This window comes from Sphaerodactylus townsendi, linkage group LG11 (assembly GCF_021028975.2).
Source record: "Sphaerodactylus townsendi isolate TG3544 linkage group LG11, MPM_Stown_v2.3, whole genome shotgun sequence".
In the NCBI taxonomy this organism is placed as follows: Eukaryota; Metazoa; Chordata; class Lepidosauria; order Squamata; family Sphaerodactylidae; genus Sphaerodactylus; species Sphaerodactylus townsendi.
This window is the reverse complement of record NC_059435.1, coordinates 50,835,061-50,857,729: the sequence shown is the minus strand read 5'-3', so window position 1 is coordinate 50,857,729 and position 22,669 is coordinate 50,835,061. Positions and strand designations below refer to the sequence as shown.

Below are 22,669 nucleotides of genomic sequence, written 5' to 3'. Positions count from 1 at the left end.
CTGCAATGGCAAGATTTGTATAGGCTGGAGGATTTGCCAGTCTCTATCTGCCACATTTTTCTTGTTCATTTTGCTTGCCAGACCTGCCTAGAAATTTCTCCAACATTAATTGATGTGACATCCACCATCTGAAGCCAGAGGAAATTCCATTCCAGCTCTTTCCCAAACCGTCTGAAAAATCCCTTTAAGGCATGCTGATGCAGCCAGTTTGTAGACAGAAATGTGCTGTCAAAATTCACATTTTTGGTACTTACCCAGACACCAGAGATGGCATGATCTTGCAAAACAATTGTCTCAAGGAAAGCCAGCTAATTTTTATAATCTTTATTGCTGTGTTAATAATGCTTTAAGTCCGCAGACCAGTGAGCACATGGGAGAGCTGCTACAGCCTTTCTTGATTTTAGGAGATGCTTTTTTATTATTATTTTCAAAATCCATTCCATCAATTAATAGTCATATGATGCTCAAAAGAGAAACCGCTGGCAGGAAATGTGAAATACTAAAGTGCCATTCCTTCTTTTATTGATGCTGAGAAGACTTAATCATATTTAAAATGCCATTTGATGCTCGACTGAATTGATTTACTAAAATAAAAGACCATGTCAAATGCCTTATCAAGATGCAGAAGAAAATGAGAGCATTCCAAATACATTGTTATTAGCAGACTATGAAATTTATTAGGGATAGAAGTGTCAAAAATATCAATAGATAATGATACAGAAAAGCAGATGCCACTAATCTGAATTATGAGTAACTCTTTATTATTGACTTAGAGATGGCAGAATTGCTCCAGGCTCAGTCTGGAAAGGGTCCAATATATTGGACAACTCTCTGAAAAAGTTTTCCTCAAGAGGCTGTACTTTCTTCTAACTCCCAAACGTACTTTCTTTTAACTCCCAAACTCCCAAACGTTCTGACTGCTCCCATACTAGCTACCTCCTGGTTTCAGCCATTCCATCACCTCCAATTCGATATGCTGTGAGTGCTGTTGTTTCTCCCAAACTCCCAAATGTTCTGACTGCTCCCATACTAGCTACCTCCTGGTTTCAGCCATTCCATCACCTCCAATTCGATATGCTGTGAGTGCTGTTGTTTCTGAGGCCAGCAGGCAAGCAAGCTGATGACGGATCCAGGCAGATACACAAGCTGGTACGCAGGTAGATAGGGATCTAGTTTCTCCCTGTGCCAGTGGTCCTTTCTGTACAAATCACCCAAAGCATTTGTAAAACTTTTTCAGTCTTCTCCCTTTACCATGATGTTAGTCTGCACTCATCCCTTGGAGTTATTTTTGAATTGATGCTTCTATTCTTCTTGTTACAATTCTCTATAGCTCATATAATCAAGGATTTGAAGATTTTACCTCTCCCAGAAATGATGAAAATAAACAGGCAAGTAGGAATGGAGTGAGCTCAGCAGCATGATAAAATGGCACCAAGGAGAAAGTTCTGGGACAGAGGTGTGGAAAATGTAGTAAATAGATTGCACAGAAAGTGAAGATATTTTGAAAACATTTCAAACTATTGAAAACATTTCAAAATAATTTTAAAAGGGAATTCAATACAATTTTTTGCAGCTGGAGATGAAATCTTTTCAGAATGTAATTGGGAAAAAACAGTGTGGAACTCCATGGAACAAAAGTTTTGTTTCTGTTTTAAAAGGTTTGTGCAGGAAGGGTCAGTGTGGTGTTGTGGTTAAGAGAAGCAGACTTTAATCTGGAGAACTCGGTTTGATTCCCCACTCCTCCAGGTGAGGGGCCTGCTGAGTGACCTTGGACTAATCACAATTCTCTCAGAACTCTCTCATCCCTACCCACATCACAAGATGGCTTTTGTAGGGGAAGAGTTGATTGCAAGCCACTTTGAGACTCTTTTTGGTAGAGAAAGGTGGAGTATAAAACCAATTCTTCTTCTTGAAACACAACCTGTCAAGCAGATTCCTCTGGCTATCCAACACTGCTAAAAAGTGTCCAAGACCCAAAGAAGGTAGAACAGAAGGAAGGGGAGGCAGCGAGAAAGCCACCAGCCTGCCTACAGGTTGGCCAGTTTCCTGTCTCTTTGACCACTGCTGTCAATCTGCCAGCCATTTCCAACATCAGCAACAAGTGGGAGGGTTGGGAAAAAGGAAGAGGAGGAGGAGGCAGCAGGAGAAAGGAAGGTCCCTGTTATGGCTTGAAGTGTATTGAAACTCATATTCTGAACCCAGAAAGTACCAATTTCAACAACATTTCTGTTTTTCCATTTTCTTGACCATGTTCTGGCTTTAAATCTCATGGCATCCTGTACTGTTTAAGAGAAGTAGACCTCTTTCCCAGGCATAGGGGAAAACACTAAAGATTACTTCCTTATTACAATATGTTCCTATTTATTATTTACTTTGTTTGATCAAAGCTAATTTATCTCAAACTTCCTTTTACACATCTTAATGCATACCTGTATTAAGACTTTGACAATATGTAAATTTATGCCTGATCTATGCATTTCAGAATTCCCCCCTCCCCTACACACATACACTAAATGTTAATATCAAGCAACTTCCATTGATAACTGTAGGGGTATAAGGCTACTCTAGGACTTGCACACTATTTAACTAAAACTTTAGTTGATTAACAAGTGAGGAAATTCTAATCAGTAATGCTGAGAGTTAGGAAACACTTACTTGTTTTGAGAAACTACTTTGTTCCGAAATGGATAGTTAATGGATGTACAAAAGACACAGCAAAATGGAAATGATGACATCCTGTGGACTTATGTTGACTGAAACAGTGAGTGGACTGAAGTCTCCTTCTCTTGCCAGCTATAACATGCCATAGAAGCTCAAGCCACTGCAGAAAATAAAAGATCAGAGCTCTCCAAATGTTCCATAGCAGACTGTGATATTTATTCTGGACAGCAGTGTAAAAAAAAAAGACAGAAAATGAAATAACAAAGAAATTGCCACTAATTTGAATTTGGATCAACTGATTAATTAGCCAGCGATTAAGCTACTGAAGATACATTATTTCATAACCCAAAAATGCTTATCAAGTTCTGTGCAAAGATGTGCAAATACTTTAACTATTCAAAAATGGCTGTGAAAAGCAACACCTTCACTTGTAGAACAGATTTTTCTTCCCATTAAGCCTGGTTTCTTCATAAAAGGTTCATATTTAAGCTATTCATTCCTCGAAAAAGTCTGCGAAACTGTGGTTACAGTTTGTATACCTGGGTGAGAAATACTTGTAGAAGAATGGCTTCCAAAACACCACCAGTACCCATAACAAAAATGGCTGTTATTTCAGCTTTCCTGTTTAATACTTTCTATTAAACCTGTATGCCATTTCAAATGAAACCATAGGAGCTGATAAATTACATGAGTGGTATACTTGTTGTATATATTATCATAGAACAGTCTGCTTCCCGTCTGATATTTGTGCAAGCTGGTTTAGTCTCATGGACTGATATTCTCCTGGCACACTAATGTCACTAGACATGCATCAAGAAGTGACATAAGCACATTGCCAGGGGATTCTAGGTATTTGGACAAAATTCTACAGTTAAGCCATAAAGTGTTAAAGCATCCCCAGTATAGCAACTGACTTTGCTTGCAGTGTGCCCAGGAAGTGCTATCAGGACATCATGGCAACATCAAGGTATTGACTGTCCAGAAAGTCACCCCTGCCCCCCTGGTTGCAGGGGGATCCGGTGACCCTAGTTTCTCTAATACCTGTCTCTGCTCCATGACCTTTAGAGCAGGAATCTGACTGAGTACCTGAATCTTGACCTACAAGTAAAAACATTACATCTTTTGTCTTTATAAAGATGCCAAAAATCTTATAAGGATAACAAAGAAGGAAAGACAGAGTGTGAGTGGTACAGAGGCTCGTATTGGAGCGGACTTAAAAATTCCATCCAGATGCTGGCCATGAAGCTCACAGAGAAATGTTTGGCCAGTTAGTCTCACCTACTTCACACAGCAGTTATGAGAATAAAATGAGGAATGGAAAATCGCTGGACCTTTCCCCAGTCTCGTCCTTCCCCTCTATGCCTCGCGCTGCTCTCAGCGCGCAGCATCCCAGGCGCGCGCCCGGCTGTCCCCACGACCCTGCGCTCTGCGCGGGGCCATCAAAAGGCACCATTAAGAAGAGCGCCTGGGATGCTGCGCGCTGAGGGGCGCGACAGCAGCAGCTTCGGGGCGGCTGCATTGTCGCCGCCCCTCTCAGTGGGGAGTGCCGAGGGACCCCGCGCTACTCTCCTCGAGTAGAGCGGGGCTTAAGGTAAGTGGGGAAAGGCCGGCTGTCTGTTGTGGGTTTTCTGGGCACATTTGCACATGTCTGGGTGGAGTTCATTTACAGTAACATTTGCAATCACATTCACAACAGCACTCACAGTCACAGCTGCAATTGCACATGCAACTGCACATACAATTGCAAATGAATTTAATGTATTAGCATGTGTCTAGGTGGAGTTCATTTGCAGTTGCCTTTGAATGTCTACGGTTTTTGGTTTTGGTGGGGTTTTTTTAATACTGAAACCCTGGTTTGGTTGATTTTCAGACTATCTTCCTTTTTGTTGAAAGTGACCTAGTGTTTGTGTCTTCCCTGTGTAGTTTGACACAGTAGCTGACAAAGGTTGTCAAGAATTTCTGTCTTCAAATAAGATCCTCTATCCAGTTTGGTTTGACATGAATATTGCCCCTAGGTAATTGAAGGAAACTGGGTAAAAAATCTGACATATCTTCTGAAATGGAGATCAGCTTGTGTGTCGGGAATTGTTTTGACCTATACAATGCCTTGCTTTGGGGCCACCTGTGGTACCTCACTTTTCTCCTTCAGTGAGGTAATTTTAAACTTTTTACTGTTTTAAATTGGCCTTCAGGGTAGCAATAAATGTTCATGCCAGGAACTGATTATTGATTTTCCAGATAAACAATGTTTACTACTCCCTCAGGCAAAGTTAGACTATTGGCCCACCTAGCTCTGAACTACCTATCTGTCTGGCAATGGCTTTCCAAGGTCTCAGACAGAGGTCAATCTTAGCCCTGCTACCTCATATCTTTTCACTGGAAATATCTAGGATGCATTCTCACTCACACAAACATTTCTATCGAGGTCTTCCTCAAATGAGCTCTATCTGCTTGTCTTCTACTCCTGAGTCATGGCCCCTTCCATTTTTTTACACAATGAGGAGAGTGGTGACTTGAGAAGTTATGCCAATTCCAAAGCCTTTATTGGCATTATAAATTACTAAACTAATTGCCCAAGTGCCTTATTTATTCTAGAGGCAGTAGCTACATTGCTTACCACAGCAACAGCAGTTAAACTGGAGAAAAGATTTTGAAAGTATCAGGGGCTTACATGCATTTTTGGAATTTGAAACTCAGCTTGGAAGAAAAAAAGCTGTTTGTCAATTTTATAGGAAATTAGGGCCCCTGATCAAGCTTGGGGATAGGAGAGAGGTGGTCAGCTATCTTTAGGAACTTCTCCACCTACCTGGAAGCCAGAGATGGTTTCAGAATAGGGCCCAAGGATCAAAGTGGCAACCTCCATATAACAGCCTTTATACCAATCACTGAAAGTATAGCTAATGTAAAGGAACAGCAATAAAAAGTAGAATTAGTCTTCCTGGTCAATGAATCAAAATCCAAAGTTTACTAGAAATCAGTGGTTGCATTCACAGCCTCATGTGGACTCAAATTCTCCTGTTCCTATTTTTGTCCCCAAGCATTACTTGAATCTATAAGACTTCATCTCTGTATCATAACAGGAAAGTTATAAGAATAAAGGACTCTGTAAAATCAAATACTGGAGGCAAAAGGGATTTTGCTATGGTGATAAATTTATTGTGTATGTATGTATAGAATAGAAGACTCTGCTCATCCCCTATTATCTGTGTAATTTAGTTTGGTCCTATTGAAGCTCTTGGATTCAGTTTCTAGTTCTTATGGCTAATATCGATGGTTGTAAGATGGTTCCTTGCAAATAAACACTCTTGTCATGGACCAGCTTGTTTCTGCTGAGTGGACCTGAGAACTGTGTGTGTACTCTGTGTAGACATAAAAATCTTTTGTGTAGACAGAAAATCATGGGAAAACCCCATCACAAAGCAATCAGCCTGAAGGAAAGCAGTAAGTGAACAAAAGCCCTTTGTGTACATTAATTATCAGCAAACCACTTCTGACACAGAGCAATTTGTTTGGGTTAATGGCTTGCTTATTTAGAAAGTTTGTATATGGCCCTGAAAACCTGTTCAAGGATCCATTGCACAAAGTTTTTTACAAAGATAAAAAATTCCGCTCTAACCCACTAACCCTAAATCTGGTGCACCTAATGTAGCCCTTTTAGTCCTAGTGTTTGTTTTTGGTAGGCCACATGGTAGATGTTTTTGGTAGGCTACATGGTATTGTCACTCTACGCGGGCCTTCCCTTTCGGTTGATCTGGAAATTGAAGCTGGTCCAGAATGCAGCGGCCCGTCTTTTCACGGGTGGTTCAGTTAGAGATCATATTACCCCCGTGTTGTGCCATCTGCACTGGCTCCCAGTGGAGTTACGGATTATCTTCAAGGTGTTGGTATTGACCTTTAAGGACCTTTATGGCCTGGGGCCCTCATACCTGCGAGACCGCCTTACCCCATATGTCCCGAGTCGCCCTCTCTATTCGGCAGAGGTGAATTTACTGGTGGTCCCTTGTCCCTCTATGATGCGGCTAGCCTCCACCCGGGCCAGGGCTTTTACAGCCCTGGCCCCTGACTGGTGGAACGCTCTTCCTTCAGCTGTTAGGGCCCTGCGGGACCTTGGGGAGTTCTGCAGGGCCTGTAAAACCGAACTGTTCCACCGTGCTTTTGGGGAGGCTAGCCACTGAGTCCGCCCCTTTCTGTTGCCCTATGTGTCATTGGCTTATCTGAAAATCTGCCAGTCCCCTCCCAGGGTTTTACCGGACATCATCCACCTGATTTATTAATTATGGAAAGGTAATTGCTGCTACTGTTTTTATTGTATTTATTGTTTTAATTGGGATTATTCAATTGTTTTAGTTGCAATGTATTGTGTTGGTTGCCTGTGTTTTGTGCAATGTATTGTGTTTGGTTGCCTGAGTCCTTCGGGGGTAGGGCGGTCTAATAAATTGAATTAATAATAATAACAACAACAACAACAACAACAACAACAACAACAGACAGACAGACAGACAGACAGACAGACAGACAGACAGACAGACAGACGTTCCCATAGCACTTTTATCATAGCAGGTTATTTTCCTTATTGTTTTTGCTTGTGTTGATACAAAGAACTACAAATGTGTTCAAGGCTGCAATGGTGCCAGCTAAATAAGAATTTGCCTCTGTGTGTTATGTATAATAATTTACTTCCATCTGTCCTTGTGTGTTAAAGAATGAATAAACATGGACAGTGTTTACTGTTGAAAATTCAATGATATGGGAATATAACTATTTTTCTTATGGAAATGAGAAAGCTGAGTCTTCTCTGTGGAGACTTCACTATTAAGTAGAACATATTTATTCACATACAACTTAGACTGCTGAAATATTAAAAATTAAACATTAAAAGTGTCTTTTTAATTACTATTTCTGACCTTCTGGGGACAGGGAACAATTTTGTATATTAGAATGGTAGCCCAAATGGGTGGAGAGAGATTATAGAATTGAACCACAAATTGATCCTAGTTAGCAGTATTGTGTTTCTCTGCAGTAATCCTATAGGATTAAATTTCCATCCAAACTTTGAAGCAATTAAATATGCTATTTTAGGAATACAATTCAATCTGAAAGGCTTCTTTGTGATGGTTTGATAGATTAAGCTTCCAGACATTCTTTTTTAAAAGAAAAGGGAAGAGTAAATAGAGTGGTAATCTACTACAAAGAGTTGGAATTAACAAGTATTTTGGGTTGCAGGGTCTTTTTTAAATACTGCGGGTACTCTAGCATAGCCGGTCCAAAAGGAACTACGAAGTTGTAGTCCTGCGTAACAGCGCTTGTTTTCATGCAGGCTGCACACTCGGCGGCTCCAGTGTTAGATCAGTCCCTTGCTCCAACATTAGACCAGCAGTGTTTTTTAATACATATATATATACATACATACACACACACACACAAGCATTTGGAAACTGCACATCTTCTTTGCTCTGCAGTCACTTTAGAAAGGGCAAAAAAAATGCATTAAAAATATCAGCGAAGGAAGGGTAAGGTCGACGCGAGGACGGGCACGCATGGAGATTGTACATGATATTTAAGTCAAAACCTCCTATGAATTGTGCAAAGCTGTTTACTGAATCTGAGTCAAAATCAAAAAACCCTATGAAGCTACCCAGTGTTATTCTAACCAATGCTTCTTCCTTTGGTGAATACCTTTAATGGCTGCCTCATTTGCATCATCACTATTCCTTAGCTGTAATTTCACCAGCTAGCTTCCTCCTTGAAGGCACTGCGGAGCTGGGAACATCAAAGGCGCCAGTGCATTAACCCATTAAAGAGCCCACAACAGGGGTTGGTGATGCTCAAAGTCCAAACAATAAATAGAAATAAAAATAAATGGAATCAGCTGGCCCCGAAACCATTAAGGTTGATGTTTTAATCTCGTAACTTGCCCTGGAGAAGGCACTTGAGCTCTTCTCCTTGCCATAGGAGGTGGAGTCGCTCTACCATAAAACCCGAGGGTCACTTTTTGCTCTGGCGCTTGCCTGATCTCTAGGTGTTCGTATCTGTGGACGCTCTTCTGTCCGCAATGATATTGTTCCCACAATGCATTGTTCTTCCCAAAGCTAAGCGCCTGGAGTCCCTCCAGCTCCTGGTCATCCACACCGAGAAATTCCACTCCAAGATCAGGTGACTAAAACCCTTACTTCCCCCAATTTCCTCCTCTATTCCAGACCTGTCCACTCAAAACTGCTTATATTTTAGGACTATGTGTGTGTACTGCTTAAAAACTACGATTAGTCATGCAATGGCAATAGTACTACCTTTACTATCATCTCCGTGGTGGCGAAGGCCTTCTACAAAAAGTGGTTGGGCACAAATAACTCTCCTGTGAGCTTTTGTGTGTGTGCAAAAAGTGACTTCAATTGTAGGCTGTGGGCGGTCAAGATCGGCATGCTTGCCCAACCTTTTGCGAAACCGAGGAACAACGTGGGTTAATTCCGCACTCTACAAGGGAAGGGCTTCGCCCGGCAAATTAACAGCTCTACTACTGTTTCCGGCAACTGCGATACCTCGGAGCAGTTGGTTCTAAAGTTATTATTTTTCTTTCCAACGATTGAACTGCTCGGTGGATACTGACTGGATAAGCTCCTTTAGAAGGTGGAGTAAACGTCCGATAGCGTGGTAGCCAAAGTTACCTGGAATCAGATGCCCGAATTCTTCAGAGGGTGTTGAGGAACCACAAAGGATTGCGAAGAGCTCCATGGCGGACCTTGATAAATTCGGGCGGTGGAGGCTCCGAAATGGCGGAAATTTCCTACAGTTCAATGTAAACTTCGAAAACGTAAATTGATGTTCATAGGGGCTGAATACGTCAGGCTTCTGTACGGCTGCAGGGGTCGGTGCTGTCGGTCACCCGGACCTGTGGAGAGGGATTTAGGCGTTATTTGGTTGATGGTTCCATGGCGGGATGACAAATAAAATACATAACCAGCCTAATGAAAAAAAAAGAAACCAACTCTCCGAGCTCTGTACCAGGCTTCTGTAGCGGGAGGTCATTTATGGAAAGAAGGGAATTACGGTAATAAAGGCTTTTAGCGTATATTATTAAGCCCTTATATCGAGCGGTGGTGGGCGGCGCGCAATTGCTTTACTGTATTCGGTGCTGGTCGGCGCATCTCGAAAAGGATGTTGGGGAGATAGAAAGGGAAGTCGGAAGAGAAGGGCGGCAAGGATGATTGAGGGACTGGAGCACCTTCCACCTGTGGGGGGGGGGGCTTGCAGCGTTTGGGGACTCGATTCTATTTAAAGTTTACAGGAGAGGCGGCTGAGGAAGGACGCGATTAGAATACTACAAAATTATGCATGCGCCAGAATTTAGAAAATGTTGACAAGAGAGAAATTTTTCTCTCTTTCTCACAATACTAGAACCAGGGGGCATTCATTGAAAATGCTGGGGGGAAGAATTAGGACTAATAAAAGGAAACACTTCTTCACGCAAGCAGTGTGATTGAAGATTCATTAGAATAATGCTTCACCACAGGGAGATTTGATGATGACCCACTAACCTGGACCCTGGCTTTGAGGAAGCTTGGACAGATTTTATGGAGGAGAATCCGGTTATATGGCTACCAAATCTTGATCCTCTTTGATGGTTGAGGTAGCAACACGGCAGACCGGGTGATCGGGAGCAACTGCGGCAGAAGGCCATTGTTTGGACACATCCTACATGTAACAGGCTCCCAAAAGAAAGGCACCTAAGGTAGACCCGCTCTGCGAGTAGCAGAAGGAAGCTGGACTTCGATATGGACTTTGGTCTGATCCAGCTGGCTTGTTCTTATGTTCTTATGTTCTTATCTTGCTCATAAGATCTTGAATATGAGCCAACCAGCAGCATTGCTGGTAGGAACAGGATTTGCATACTGGTCTTGCAGATTAATGGAGTGAACATAATAGTCATATACTGCCTGTCCATTATTAATGGAGAAACAATTGGTATCCCCTAATAGATACTTTTTAATCTTGTTTCAATAACTGGCACGCTTGTTTGCTTGTGAAAACGGCAGAAATTATTCTATAGATTGACGACTTGGGCATAAATCGTATTGTACTGAACGGCTTATCACTGCAGAATAAAGAAATATAATTGATCAAAGCTTCGCCCATAGATTTTGGGACACAGCAGTTAAAACTAATAATCTTTTAATTATCTTCATAATCAAAGAGCTAAAATAGTCATAGGATGAAGATTGGCAGAGGCTGTGAACTCTATTAGGGCTACTGTTGTGCATCGTTTAGCTAACCGGTTAGGAACTGGAACGATTTGGCACCGCTCGGGGCTTTATATGCGGCAGTGCTTAAATACACCCAGCCAGAAGTCAACCGGAAATTTTCCTGAATAAGCAGTCCTTTTCGAAAGAGTACCAGCTGGAAATTAATACTTCTAACTAAAAGGCACGGGGAGAAAGGTGTTACTACGGTGTCACTTAATTTAATAGTTAGGATCCTGAAAAAAAGTCTTGGTGACAACGTACTAGTAAAATTAGTACTTAATGGTACTTTTGGATAGAAGTCATTCAAAATGAGGTGACAATAAATTTTTAATTGCGGAAAATGTCACTCAGGAAAGAAAGTCAGATATACCAGGCGCGACCAAGCAACCGAGTGATCCAAATTCATAAAACGTAGATGTTAATCCAGCGCACCGGGGACAGAAATTGGAACAAGAATATCAAGCTGCAAGATACCAGTCATGCTCTCCTCTTAACAGTATAGGACACATTACACAAACGTGGGCCAGAAAACCATTCTGGTAAGATTGCGAAGACCTCAACGGCATGGACGGGCACCCCTAATTTGGGCTGCTGCATTAGGGGCGGAGTGATTTGAAAAAGAAAAAGAGAGAAATTACGTGATGGGGCAAAGGTTGGTTGCGAAAGCTGGATGGTGATCTCATTTGCAGGCAATAGCTAAAAAAGAACCTCGGTGGAGTGTGGTTTGGTGTACTGGACTGGCAGAGAAGGCCCCAATGGCGTTGCTGATGTGGAGCAGGGTTTCAGCCATAGCAATGGGGGTATCGTATGACTCGCGCCTGGGTGCATAATAAAATATTTCCTAACACCCCCCAAACAGTTGATGTTACTGGAAGACCTTGAGTCAGTTATTTGGAGGAGTTGAGCTAGCCTACCTCAAAGAGTGCTTGCAAGAATAAAAAATGTGGGTGTGTGGAACCTTGGGTTCTTTGGAATAAGAACAGGATAAACAGTGAGAAATGGAAAGCTATAATGCTGAAATCTACTATCTCACCAAAATACTGGATTTCTCATCCACAGAATTTGAATTTCCTTTTTGCACCAAAGATAATTTTTTGATGAAGGCATAGTGAAAACTGGCGGAAGGAACATGAACAATTTGAGATATGCAGATAACCCCACACTATTGGCAGAAAATAGCAAGGACTTGAAATGATTCCTGCTGAAGGTTAAAACAGAAAGTGCCAAAGCAGGATTACGGCTGAACATCAAAACGACAAAAGTAATGACTCCTGGAGAAGTATAAAACTTCAAGGCTGATGATGTATAAATTGAAATCACTTAAATTGTATCAGTGCATTATATGAAACACAAATAACATAAATCTGCTTTTGAAAAAACTGAGCATTATACTTGGATAAATCAAGCATACACATCTGAATAGGTTCTAAAAAGAAAGACTTGGGGCGAATCCCCATGGTCAAAATAATCTGGGATACTCACTCGAAAAGGCTTCCCCACGGCTTGAGCGCCTAACTCTGCCCCAACCCTGGTGCATGTTCCCCTGCCTATCCAAGGTTTTCCTGAGGCAGAGGGGAGAGGTCGCGTTCAGTGGTGGGATTCAGCAGGTTCGCACCACTTTGGCAGAACCGGTTTGATTAAGAAATGATGCTTTTTTAAACGAACCAGTTGAATTAAATTATTCATTTAAATACTCACCACCAGAACCCGGTTGTGCTAAATTAACTTTGGAAGCCCACTTCACTGGTCATCTCCTCCACCTCAACACAACAGCCAATCAGAGATGCTTTGAACTTAGAAGGAGCCACATAGCAGGATTCGTGGAAGCCTGTGGGAAAAGAGTTGATTTGTTTCCCGATCCTGGGATTAACGCTTTTGACCCTCGTAATGGATGCACTTGCAGCTTTCTATGATGCAGGGAGGGCAGAGCCCAGGATGAAAAGGTGCCATTTCTAATGGAACCAGAGGAAACACAGTTTATTTTCGAAGTGGGGAATCGACCTCAGTACAGGGAAAAGAACCCCCCTTTCTCTAAGTATGTGCACAATTAAATTTTATCTCCAGGATTTTTGTTTTAGAATTTTTTTTTTTACAAGATTCCAATTATTCTGCCTACTGAAATTTATGAATCTTCATGTTTCTTTCCTGATCTTGAATTATACAAAGGTTATTTGGCAACTACAATAACTGCTACATTCTGCTGTTAAGAACAGGCCACATACCTTGTAGGTATGATTTAGTAACCATGGAAAACGATCCACTAAGAGCAAACACGCAAGAAATGGCACACACAAACACAGAGATTTTCTGTGAAAGAAAGCCAAGCTGATTTTCTAGGTAAGTAAATGGGGGAAATTGTGCAGTATTTGTTGAACAGTGGCAACACACGCACGCACACACGCACGCACGCACGCACAATATGAAGATTCTTGAAATTTTCAGGCCCCTTCCAAACAAGCCGAATAATAAACTTTCAATCCACTTTCACAATTGTTTGAAAGTTGATTTCGCTATTCCGCACAGTAAAATTCAGCTGGAAAGTGGATTGAAAGTGGATTGAAAGTAGATTTTTCTGCATGTGCGAAAGGGGCCTCAGCCTAAGAAATCGCATCATTTACTAAAGTATTTTATTGTAGCTATTCTGTCATCATACAAAGAACATACTAGAAAAACATGTTTAATTTGTGCCACAGATTTGTAATATGTTCTACTATTATTCATCATTTTTATGTATCAACGCATAATCTGGGCTGATGTTACCTTTCCTAATTGTTACTGCTTTTGGATTGTCATCGATAACATATAATATGTGACTTGGACCCAAAGATGGAATTACAGAAACATGGTGGTCATGCTGCCAGTTTTCTTTATACAAAAATTCCTACAGTTGGTGAAATAACCCTCTGTTTATTGTTTCTCACTATTGTGGACTACACATCTCTGAATGCATTTGTTCTTGCCAATAGACTGCACAGATAAATATGGTTTGGAAGTGCAGTCACAAACAGAGGAAAAAGGGAAAAAATCTTCATCAGAACTGGACAGCACTCTGATTGGGTAAGCTGACCTGCACTCTGATGGGGGAGCAGCTAGCTGACTAATAGAGGGAGGAGGTATCTTTCTGAGAGATGAGAAAGATTTGGCTTTGGATTCCTGCATATTAACATCAAGTCCCTTGGCTGTGTGTGAAAATATACCCTGAGAGGATTTCAGTCAGAGAATGAATCTGATCTGAAATATGATATGTGAATCTTACTCCTTTAAATTTACCCAATCTCCCCGATTTATTTAGATTACACTACGTCCTGGACAATCCTGATCCTTCTCTCTGTATGATAGTGGCAGACTTTCTCCTGGAAATTACTAAATGCCAGTAGATTTCCCTCCACTTAACATATCAGGTTTTTTTACTATTATACTGTTGTCTATGCCAATAAAGGCTTGCTTGCTTACTTCGAAATCTCTGCCATTCTGGATTCTCGCTTCTATTGAAACCGCTTGCAGTATTTGGTCTCCTAGATGGGGTGTTTACCTGGACAGAATGAATGGGTGTTTGCCAAAAATGTGAAAGTCCCCTGCCTCATTAAAGCTTTCCATTATTCCTGTCCAAGCAAGCTGGGGGGAGGGCACTAGAGGGAGCGGAATGTCAGGAGGCCTGCTTATATTGGGATTGCGTTTGCTGCTTTCTGTATAATGGGTGATGGTGGAATGGGTTAATTGCAATACTGTCTGTCTCTGATCTGTTTCTTGAGAATGATTTCATTCCCCAGGTGCTGCTCAAGGTCAGTGGTTGGGCATCTTCACTGTTATCTCCTTTGCCGTTGTTTTAGGCGCGCTTTCCCAGGATGGGGGGTGCAAGCCGTTTCGCGTCAATTACTGGATTCTTTCTTGCGCCCATTTTAAATCCAGTTCTGCGGCTTTTGTCCAGGGAAGATCCACGGAAAGCTGTTGCGATTAAACTGCTGTTTTTACATTACATTCTGACACTCACCTCCCACCTAAAATTTTGAGTCAAAATACAAAAAGTAGTGTCCAGGCAACAAAAGACAGACATTTTGTTTGTTCAATAAATTTTATTTTAATTTGTTTTAATTTACTTCAGTTCTCCAGTGCCATTTTTAAGGGAATTGCTTTGAAAGAAAAAAGCATGCTACACCTTAGGGTGGGACAATATTAGAACTATAATCTGAAACTATCACAGGTTACCAGAAAGGCTACTTAGTTGCAAGGGACCCAAATGGAAAAGGCAGGAAAATCTGCTTCACAGTAATAATAAAGTGAATAGTTGTGGTAGGCAACTAAGAACAACAGTGAATCTAGCCTTGTACCTTGTACCTATCATAACCCTATGATATTGGGGTTATTTTTGTGACTCTGTTAGTTCTTTGACATTTTTCATCATTTACTGAATATACTGAGCATTCCCATTCATTGCTATCAAAAGAGAGAATTTAACTGTGTCTTATAACTGAGCAGCTGGAAAAAGGAGGATATTTAGATCCATGGGAATGCTAGAATGTTCTCCACATTGTTCATCTGGGAACCTCTGCTTCTGATTTCACAGTACCTTCTCAAGCCAAATATGCTCTCTAGGATCTATTAACAGCTACAGACCTCAATTGTTACAGCATATTCCTTATAATTCATGTTTTACACTTGTGAGCTGACTCTACCAGCCTTCCTCTCTCCCAGCTGTCAGCAGGAAAAGCATTCCCAAATGAGACATTAATTTGTGTGAGTGGCCAGAATACATCCATGAGAGAAACAGAAGGCATCACTGTGTAGGTTTCCTTTGCTTTACAGAGTTGTGTTTTTCTCTGAACTCAGCATCAGTGGAGTGATTGGACTTTGCTTTTACGGACTGGCACTGAAGTTCACTCAAATACTGCTATCCCTCTAACCAGGAAGAACAAGAAAATAATTAAGACAAAGGAAGCAAAATGTCTGAATTGAACAAGCTTTGTTCTAAGCATTGGTGTTATGATGCTATGTTTTGTATATCATTACACAGAATTTATTAAAGATTGAACTAAGCCAACTCATCACATTCATATAACACCCCCGACAGAGTAATGCTTCAAATATGCCACCCTGAAAGTGTAACCATATTTTTGGTCTGAATTGTACTATATTAGAACAGAACATTTTTTACTTCTTATGCATGAACTAAAGAATTAGCATTGGCTAACAAATGAGAGCCAGTGAGAGTTAATCCACACACTGATATGGGCCAATAGAGTCACGAGGTGACAATAGACCGTATCACTTAAGGAGAAAATACTTTTTTAAAAAAAAGTATCTGAAGGTAATGTATTAACGTAACATAGAGAAGGTTAAATCCTCTCATACTAGTTTTCTTATTGTATATGCCAGAAATATCAAAATATCATGCATCCCCTACCTGGAGTAGGAAGGTATACAGTTGTCTCAATTACCTCAGGGCTTTATCACCCAACTCTGTTGCATGCCAGTCTAAGAGTTCCGCAAAAGGCTATCTTTCCTCCCTCTTGCACTCCTTCTACATAGTCACAATATTTTCGTTGGCTTCTGTTTTCTGTCTCTTCTATCTGAGACGTCTGTCATATTCTTCCAGCACAGTTTGTGGAGGGCAGTTCGATGCTATTTTAGTCTCTGGCTAGACTTTAACAGTTCCCGAGTCTGTCCTGAGGGAGGTCATTTCCACTGTCTGGATTAATTTTGTTGGGGTACACTTCTAGATCAGAAAGCTTTATCAATGGGCAGCTATAGCAGAGGGCTTAGCTATTAAAACCTACTATCAGAAGGGGGTGAGACTGCATGACTACCACTTGGGACACGAACCCCCCCCCCCTCATATCCCAGTTCAGCTTCTCATGGCTCTGCCAGATCCTAACAGATCTTGCAATATTTGTTGATCCCTTTAAAGTGAATATATCAGCAACTCGCTTTAATTAAAATTTGTTTTAATTTTAAACTGCTTTGGCAGCCAATCTGGCAGAAGAGGAACAGCTAAATATGTTGAATAATATAAATTAAGAAAGTGGGATACAAATGCACAAAACAAATAAATATTCCATACTCTACTCCCAGTTCCTACTTGTTTCAACTGGTCAGGCATCCCAGACAGAACCATAAGCATTTCAGTCCACATAAAGACCAGCTCTGTTCCTAGTCAGAGTGAGGCAGCTGCTTCAGGTGACAGATCTGGAGATCTACTAAATGGCAGCAATTCATCCTTTCTTTAATTCATTACATTGCTCTTGATGAATACAGCTGACTAGATAGAACAGTATGTTTTGGTTATTTAGTAAATAGAACCTGAGTGAGAGGACTTACTGAGTGAGAGGACTTTGTACCATTTACTTCCTAAGCAGGCATGGTTTAGTAGTTCAGGGTGGTAGACTATAATTGGGAGAACCAGGTTTGATTTCCCATCCCTCTACATAAAGCCACCTTGAGACTCCTTAAGATAGAGAGGAACAGGGTATAAAAACCAATTCTTCTTCCAACACCTCACATTCAACCTGTTAGTCGCTATGCTACATCAGCTGTCAGTGGCCTTAACTCAGTCATAACCATGGTTTGTCACTATGAAATTAAGCTTGAGGAATCTTCAGGCTTTAGTTATCCTCTTTCTCTTTCCTTTGACATGGTGAGCTACATTAAAAATCTCTGAGTCCATAACAAATCTGCTTCCCATAATATTAGAACTAGCAAACTATGGCCTACTCTTTCTCTGAAAACCTGAATCCCTTTCCGTGGAAACTGGTTTGCAAGAAAGAACAAACCATACTTTGCTGGTTCAGAGATAACAGCAGACTGTAACTCTAGATAAACCTTGACACTTCAAATAAGCTGGTTATGAAGAAGAATGAGTGGGGAGAGGGAGAAACAACCCCATGAATCCAAAGATTCCCCCTAACTTCATTCACATAACAGACAAGTTTGTTGTGATTTTTACAGACATAACGTTTCAGCCACGTTGATGGGCAACTTTTACTCAAGAAGCATCAAAGTTCCACACAAGCATGCACAACAACAGGCAACAATCACTTCTTTACAGTCCAGCAAGCTCCTACCTCCTCATCCTTCTACTCCTCCTTCCATCTACTAACAATATAGTGTTTAGGATAAACCTGAAGTGTTCTCTCTAGCCTGGGCAGAGCACTACTATGATAGTTGCCAACATCATTGCTCCAAAGGGAAAGCTCACCCTGCAGAACTCTTGGTGAGTGGATCAGTTGTTTGCCAGTATTTTTTTTTACACATCTTAACGTGTGTGGTCCAACAATCCAGAGAGGGTATGGTTACGTTGTTTTTTTTCTGACCCCAGGAGGGAACAACTTAAGCATCAGTTTGCAATTCTCTTTTTAGTGGCAGTTATACATTCATCTATTTCCATCCTAACATTCACCTTGCAGAGCAAGAGGCCACATAAAACAGGCTAGACTGTAACCTCTGAAATATAATAAATCATGAGTTTATAAGAGTGCAGTCACATTTGAAAACTAAATTTAATGTGGAATATCTAAGTCAGGCCAGACAACTGGCCTTGCCAATGAATGCTCTCCAACTTCTCCAGTTTTGCAGTTTCAACTTTACAGTGTCATCTTTTATTTCTTGAGAAATACTTTTAAGCCATAGGCTGAATTATATAGGGATATACTTGGTTACTAAGGTGATGAAGCTTGTTGTGTCTTATAAGTGAAAACCTCTGGATTTCAGCTTAAATCAGTATTTTAAAAGAAAAGTTATCAACACACCAAGAAAGTGCTATCCACAACCGTTTTAACCTGTTAATACATATTTGTACAGCTGGTGATTTTTTTTCACTTATAGCCATCAGTCACATTCTGTTCTTTCTTAAACTTTGTGCAATACAGCCCAGAAAGCCAGAGTTATCAACTTTAACTGTTCAGACCTAATTTTGAAGGATATATATGTTCAGTCAGAAGTGTCCTATGAACACCAAAGATATGTACCTAAAATGTCAATGAAAAGACCTGCTATCCCTTCTCCTTTTACTTAAATAAAAATGGTTAAAAATATACCAGTAAGAACATTGATAGAAAAATATTAGGAGGTATAGTCTGATGGCCAAGGAACAAATTAGAAATTATAATATCAGGGTCAGGGAAGAGACATCGTGCTCGTCCTACTTTCCCAGGTCAATGTGGTTTCAATATGTGGTTTCACATGTCAGGTCAATGTGGTTTCAATAAAGTTTTATATGGGTGAAAAAGGAAGACCACCCAAAATGTTATGTTGGGGATTTTGGAACCTGCATGGACAAAAGCTGTATTTGATGGCGAGGGCGTAATAAGAACGAGAATAACTGTGTGAGAAAGTTTGATGGATCCAACCCATAATTTTTGTAGCATGAACAGAAGTTACATGATGAGTATGGGAGAGTGCAGGGATTCTGTTATTGTTTTACTTCTTGTTTTCCAGGCTTCCCACATAGCAGGAAAGCCCTTTAGGAGGGCTAGGCCAGCACCAAAGTGGTGCTGTCCCCACCTGCTCACTCCGGATTGGGTTGTTAATGAAAAGTCCTTGCTATTAATTAGATTATTTTAACTGAAATAGTAACTGCCTTATATATCTGTGAGCCTTAATGTTATAGATCATTGGGTGTTTCTGATCAAATATTAGGCCATTTCTGCCATTCTGATCCAAGTGTGAACATGATTACAAATTGTATTACATTGTAAGCAATCTCTCAGTTTGTAACTTCAAACTGGCTTAATTTTTTTTTTAAAAAAAATTCAATTCCCAAATTACATGAAATGAGCCAGGCTATTAACCAAATAATGTGAAGTCCTTATCAATTTCACCGCAGGGAATCAGGCACTGCCCAGCTTTAGTTTAAACTTAATTAAATTAAGAGCCATTTAAATTTTCCAACACATCCTCAAAATAGTGGACAACTGCGGAAAATAATACCGCCAGGTAGATTCCACCGTAATTGACGCATTGCCTTGTGGTTGGTAAAAGTTACACATCAGCTTTCTTGCATAGAAGACTTCTAAGAAGAAAGTTCTGTTCCAAGAAGCAACACATGAACAGCTGTTGTAAGGTGGATATCTTAGGTGACTCTGTCGTAGGATGGTAATATCAGGATTCTCTGCATCGCAGGCTACTCTCATGGAACACTGCAGTACTTTGGAGGGTAAAAATCCCTAGAATAGACAGGTTATGCCCATGCAAACTAAAGCAAATGGAATCAAATGGAAGCAAGTGGAATCTTTTCCCACTATTCATTCTATGAAACCTCTCAATTCAAGCTCATCCATACACTATTAGCTTTAATGTATTGTCAAAGGCTTTCACAGCTGGAATCACTAGGACGTTGTGGGTTTTCCAGGCTGTATGACTATGTTCCATTAGCATTCTCTCTTGACATTTTGCCTGCATCTGTGGCTGGCATCTTCAGAGAAGATGCCAGCCACAGATGCAGGTGAAACTGTTGGGAGTATTTGGCTATATGTTTCAAGTGTTTGTAGGAGCAATGTCAGTTGCACCATTGGGTTTAATTGTAAGTTAATGCTGGGCAGCTGGTTAATAAGGGTGACCTTTACCAACAGCTTATTAGTGGTGTAGCTTCTATACACTCACTCTTTCTCTCTCTCCTCTATTCATATGCACGTTTGTGTGTGTTTCTCTCTCCTTGATGCTGTTGCTGCACATGCTGCCTGCCATCTATTATTTGCAGTGTTGCTGTGTTGCTATGATATGCTTTGTATGCATGTAAGTCTGTTTTTGCTTTCCAGTGCTTGAGCACTTCTGTCTTATGACTTCTTCTTTTGTAAATATGTTTTTATGTAGCCTGCATTATTTTTAAACTCTAAAGAGAAGTAACTTTCTTAAGCAACTCTGTCGTGTGTATTTTTTGCTTTGCTAGAAGTTGAGTGGCTTCAGCTTCAGGCTTCTATCAGAAACTTCAGGAGAGAATGCTACTGGAACACGGTCATACAGCAAGAAAAAAACCCAACACCCTATTAGATTTAATTCCAGGTGGATCTGATTCTGAATTAGTCAAAAAGTTCTTGTTCGATGATAAGTCCCAGATCTCTCTGCAAGTTGTGGAATTTTGTGCATATATGTGCAAAGTGCATCCATAGGTAGCCAAATAGAAATGCCAACTGGAATAATGATACCTTAGAAATTTAATTACCTTTTATCATTTTCTTCTGATGTAAGTTTTATATTATGGATTTTTTTAAACAGAATTGTTATTCAGAGCTTTTAAGGTTTTAAATGTTATTATTTATTTGTATGCCTGGTCAATGACTATATTAATTAATAATGTAACATTCCAAAACTTTGAAGCAAGTTCCATAGAGTATGGCTTATTCCTCCCTGTAAGGTTGAAATGTTTCAGCACAGAAAGCATCAACATGCAATTTTAGTGAGTACTTCAGTCTCTCTTTTTTATTTCTCTTTTGGAAAAAGGGGAGTTCTCTACATAAATTTCCACATAAATGTCTGGTTCTTTTTTTTTTTTTAGAAATTCGGTCTTCAGAGGTTTTATAATGAAAATATATTCATCAAATTCACATTCCACAAAGTTATCCTTCCATAGCAAGTTAGATACGGCACACATAAATGCATTACGTTAAAACCTCCACAGCACTGAATTATTTTACTCATGGAGAGGTCACATTACCATAGGAATAAAGCACTATTTCTCCACCTGATACTCAAGATCAAAGGCTTGAAGTGCTGCTCCAGATAACACCTGTTTCACCTCTTGTCCCCTAAATTTTGCTGGAATTCAACACTGAACCAATTTACATCTGCTTGAATCTCTTTTATATCTTTATTCTGTATGCCCTTCTGAAGAGTATGCTTCTATTGTTCATTCATATAAAGATGGAATAAAAGTGGAGCCTCTTGACACAATAATATGATAATCAAATGTTAAAATGACGTTAAAAGAGAAAACATTACATCTAGAATCAGTGTTAATAACCAAGGGATGAATTTTTAAATGGATGGAGCATTTGATAAGGAGACAGAAGAACAGGAAGTGAGTACATTCATGTTCTAATATCTCTTCATCTAGTGATGCACACATTTAAAAATTTATTCTTCTGCTTTCATTCATCCGGAAGCTATAGACAGCACTTGGCTCCATCTTTCACAGTACACAGCACAAAACTGCATTGAAACTTATCTTCTTTCTACATAGAGAACCCAGATGAGCAAAGAGAGGAAGCAGCCAGGTATCCCCTATGTCTGGATTCAGTTTCACCCAAGACCCTTCTCTGAAATTCTCAACTGACATCAACAAGGTGTGTGTGTGTGTGTGTGTGTGTGTGTGTGTGTGTGTATGTGTGTGTGTGTGTGTGAGAGAGAGAGAGAGAGAGAGAGAGAGAGAGAGAGAGAGAGAGAGAGAGAGAGAGAGAGAGAGAGAGAGAGAGAGAGAGAGAGAGAGAGAGAGAGAGAGAGAGAGAGAGAGAGAGAGAGAGAGAGAGAGAGAGAGAGAGAGAGAGAGAGAGACCAGGTGCATGGATTGTACCTGAATCCTGTTCCACCCACGTTCCCTCTCTAAAGGTTCCAACTAGCATTAATGGGTCCTCTAGGAAGAAAACAGAAAGTGGTCTGCTGAGCATCCCTCCCTAAAGAATATTTATATTGAATTGTCATGTTAGATGTTGTAGCTGCACATTAATGTCTGGATGAAAATAATTAATTAATTAGAACACTGAAAGACCATGGTGTCGATTTCTACATCGCCATGTGAGGTGGCCTATTCCTTAAAATGAGCTTCAGTACCTCCACTGCAAGTG

General features: G+C 40.5%; 1 protein-coding gene across 2 annotated transcripts in view; it reads right to left on the bottom strand.

The window, feature by feature from the left end:
• The window catches only part of CALCR (calcitonin receptor), a 156,579-nt gene that overhangs the window by 108,492 nt on the left and 25,418 nt on the right, over positions 1–22,669 (bottom strand). Inside the window, exon 1 of one of the 2 annotated variants that reach the window (XM_048511375.1) lies at positions 2,656–2,712. The exons of the other annotated variant lie outside the window; for it this stretch is intronic. The gene's annotated coding sequence lies outside the window, so the exon portion shown is untranslated. Of the gene's footprint in view, positions 1–2,655; positions 2,713–22,669 lie in introns of those variants that run through there. 2 annotated transcript variants of the gene reach the window in all.